Raw genomic sequence first — 3,991 nt, 5'->3', positions numbered from 1 at the left:
AGTTCAGAGGAAGACCCAGTTGAGACTAGAGTGCAGAGACAATGTACTATCAGTTGTATAATTTTTCGAGTTGTACAAATTGTGCATGTAATCAGTTGAAGACCTAAGTTTGGATTGTGCAGTTATGGAAAAAGGATTTCCTCATTAAATAGAGGCTAATTCCTCTAGGAATTGGGCAAGGAACAAGGGGCTTGGTAGATAACAGAATTGGCCAGGTGTTCGCTATAGCGGGCTTGTGATGCAAAGAATATATATATATATATATATATATGAATATATATATATATATATATATATATATATATAGAAATTATATTTTATTTCTTCTCTTGAATATATATATATATATATATATATTATTAATTATAAACAAAAATTAATATATAAGTTAAACATATATATACATTTAAAAAAAATACGAAACAAGATTTTTAACTATGGAGATTATCTCCTCTTTATAATGACCCAAATTCTTACCTTGTAAATAGGCTTTGTTTTAATACCACATGCTCAAAAATCATAACTTACTTCATAAGACACTAGTTATATGGCATTTTAATTAATTAATCAATTTAATTAAAAAGGAAAAAAATGCATAACTACTTTGGAGATAAATTCCAACTTTAAATTTTTGTATATTTTCCTAAATATTCTTGAATATTCTATAGAAATTAAATCCCTACCATCCATTTAATAATTATTGATCATTTATTTATAGAAAGTTTCATATAACTGACATTAATACACAACGTTTACACCATCTAAAATCATTGTAAATTTGGAATCATGCCATACAATTTCAAGTAAGAATGTGATTTTTTGTTGTTTAAAATATATATATTTTAATGCATAAATGAATGAATTAACGCCCTTATACAAAACAATTTTTTTAACAAGAACTCAATCATACAATTTCAAACAAAAATGTAATTTTTGTTCTTTACAATACATTTTCTAATGCAAAATGGATGAATCAACACCTTGAAAAACCCCATGGCACTCAAAATTCTACAAATTAAACAACTTAAACTCAAGTTTTTTAAAACTTCAAACAAATTTTGATTAAAAATAATTAGACAAAAACTAAAACTCATCAACAACATTAAAAATTAATAACAATGTGTTTGCATCTTAAAAAAATTATAAAACTTCCATTAAAATAAAATAGCACAACATGATCAACCCTTTTTCATCATTATCCTATATGAATGAACACATGGTATATTCATGTGTGAACACATTTATTTACCCAAAAAATAATTTATTCAAAAATCATTTGCAAAATAAACTAAAATAAATTTTTGGCCGACGTGTTTAGAACCAACAAGTGTGGTTCATCATCAGGACACTTGTTGATTTGAAATGCGTCCACCAAAAATTTCTCTTACTTGATTTCTACCAAAAGACTTTTCTTAATTCATTATGGATCACAGAAACCTAAATACATACAGAACAACTATGATATTACCCTTACAAACTAAACCAAATAGTAAGAAACGTTTAATTAAAGATGATAATAATAATTATTATTATTACTAAAAACATTTAGAAATATTTTTAATTGTTAAAAATATAAAAACAATATTTTGAATTCTTGCATAGACATAACTATTAGGTTTAATTCTTGAATTCATTTGGGTTTCATTTTCAACAAAAATGGTAAATTATGTTACAAAAATTTAAACATCTTGATTTGATATACCAATTGTCCAAAACAACATTTTAAAATTACCAATTCATTATCTCAATTATATATATATATATATATATATTTTGATTGCATTCATTTGGATTTCACTTTCAACAAAAATTTAAACATCTTGATTTGATATACCAATTGTCCACAACAACATTTTAAAATTACCAATTCATTATCTCAATTAATGATAGATATATATACACTAGCACAACCACATTATTAAATGTGGTTGATATATGTCATAGAAATATGATGTATCATAGACATAAGCTTCAAATGTATAATAACACAATGCAATTTAATTTCAAAATTTATTTAACAATAAAATAATAATTTTATATAACATAATTTAATTTAATTTTTTTAAACTAAAATTAATAAAATTTAATAATAAAACAAATAACTAAACAAAACTATTTTTAAATAATAAACTCAAAACTAACCTAATAAAAGATACTAATTAAATTAAAGTGATACTATACTCAACAAAATAATTGAATTAAAAATAAAACAAATAATACACACTTTTTTTAAAATAAGTAAAGTAAAATTACTTATAAACTAAATTAAATTAGAATAAATAATTAAATAAAAATGAATTTAAATTAAAATAGTTGTGAATTAAACCTAAAATATAAACAAACGCCACTAAATTAAAAATATTTACAAAATTAAACATAAAACTACTTAATTCTGAACAAGTAGAATGAAACACAAATAATGAAAACCCAAAACTAGAGTAAAATAATTCAAAATAAAATCAGAATGCTTTTTAATCCGAACTAGCTCTTTCATGATCTTATTACATCAGCTTTCCTCCCTCGTTTAACGTCCTTTGCGGCCTCGTTAATTCTTTTACTGTCTGGCTTTAAATCTTAAAAATGCATGTCTAGACTTTTTACCAGGAATTTTGTTATCCTTACCAGCCTTATCTTCACGTTTGTTTATCTGATCTACATTTGTATGTGGAATCAATTTGCAAAAAATATTTTAATTTTTAGTGTATATTACTATAAATATTTCAAAAGATAATTTAATTATTATTATGTAATTTTATATTTTAAAAAAATTTAAAATATTTGTTAAAGTTATTAAATTTTTTACCATTCACTTAATTATTATTATCTTATAAAATTACATTATAAAAAAATTAAAATAATGAAAATAAAAAATAATATTAAATATCAGTGTCATTAAAAATTTTAATGAAAATATATATATCTATAACAATATTATTGATAATAAAAAATAAATAATATAAATAATATTCATGAAAACACAAAAAAATTATGTTCCTTTTTTCATTTAACAAACAAATATCAATGCAAAAAATATTTAGAAAGAACCATATATATGTTTATTCTTAAAAAGTTATTCAACTATATAATGTAACAAATACATTTTTATAAGCTTCAAGGGTTAGCTCAACTGATCGAGTCTCCATTGTTATAAGGTCAACTCTCCTCGAGGCCTTTGGGGTTAGGCCCTATTAGTCTAGCCGACAGGCTTTAAAAGGTTTTCCTATGGAAAAAAACAAACATATGTTTATTTGTCAAAAACTTTTAACCCATAGTAATGAATTATGAATTTGGTCTATAAATCAATTTGGCCTAGCTTCATATTGGGACAACCAACTCATAGCTATAAAACTTGTAGCTAACACCCCATTTCTCATTTTGATTTACTTTGATCATGATCAAAGCATTATATAAAAATTAATAGGTTAAAATTCCTTGCAATGTACAAAATTATATAAAATCTAAAGTGAAAGTGATTAAACAAAAGGGTTAAAATATTGTTGCTTAGTTAAAACTAAAAAATAATTAATATTTGAGATGTAGAATTATAAAATTAAGTAATTTGACATGATAATTTATAATATTTTCATGCGAGTTAAATTTTATTAATAATGTAAAAAATAAAATTGTATAGTTAGCGTTTCTCATTGTTTAGTCTAATCGCTGAATTTTGAAATGTATGAACCAAATTCCACATTTGAACCAAAATAAAGTAGCTATTCTAACTTAAATTTAGACATAATTAAAAAATAAAATAATAATATTAAAAAAAAAAAAAAAAAATATTTCACTTACAAAATTAAATTATAAATGACTCTTTAATTTTTAGTGAATTGAAATTTAATGTCACAATTCTCAATGGTTATTACCCTACTGCGAAAATAATAAAATACAATAAAAAATAGTAAATATATAAATATAAAAAACTCCATATGGAATGTATTAGGCTCATTTTCGGTTTGAAAGTCAAAATTCGCCATCTCTGAACGGTTTT

The sequence above is a fragment of the Pinus tabuliformis genome, chromosome 3_2 (assembly GCF_031772625.1).
Source record: "Pinus tabuliformis cultivar Carrire ecotype Pingquan chromosome 3_2, CPIR1, whole genome shotgun sequence".
Lineage (NCBI taxonomy): Eukaryota > Viridiplantae > Streptophyta > Pinopsida > Pinales > Pinaceae > Pinus > Pinus tabuliformis.
The sequence above is the reverse complement of the archived record's forward strand: the minus strand, read 5'-3'. Positions refer to the sequence as shown.